Source organism: Cariama cristata, unplaced genomic scaffold, assembly GCF_000690535.1.
Source record: "Cariama cristata isolate BGI_N322 unplaced genomic scaffold, ASM69053v1 scaffold42439, whole genome shotgun sequence".
NCBI lineage: Eukaryota > Metazoa > Chordata > Aves > Cariamiformes > Cariamidae > Cariama > Cariama cristata.
This window is the reverse complement of record NW_009638242.1, coordinates 7859-8134: the sequence shown is the minus strand read 5'-3', so window position 1 is coordinate 8134 and position 276 is coordinate 7859.

Genomic DNA, 276 nt, shown 5'->3' with positions numbered 1-276 from the left:
CTGAGGTAACACGCCCGACTGTCAGGAGAATGGGCACAGCACAGCCTCCCGCCTTTACGCCCCCCCCCAAAAAAACAAAATACAAAATTGAGCCACTTCAGACCCCCCACGACTGTCCTGAGCCGGTGCTGATAAAGGGACCCTTGGCTATCTGTTTACATTGGAGCAATGTAAATTCTCCAAGGTTCATGATCTGTATGCTTAGCAAGTTACTGAACTTTGGACTTCAGCACTGCGGCAGCAGTTCACAAAGTGCAGAGGGAGAGAAAGCAGGGG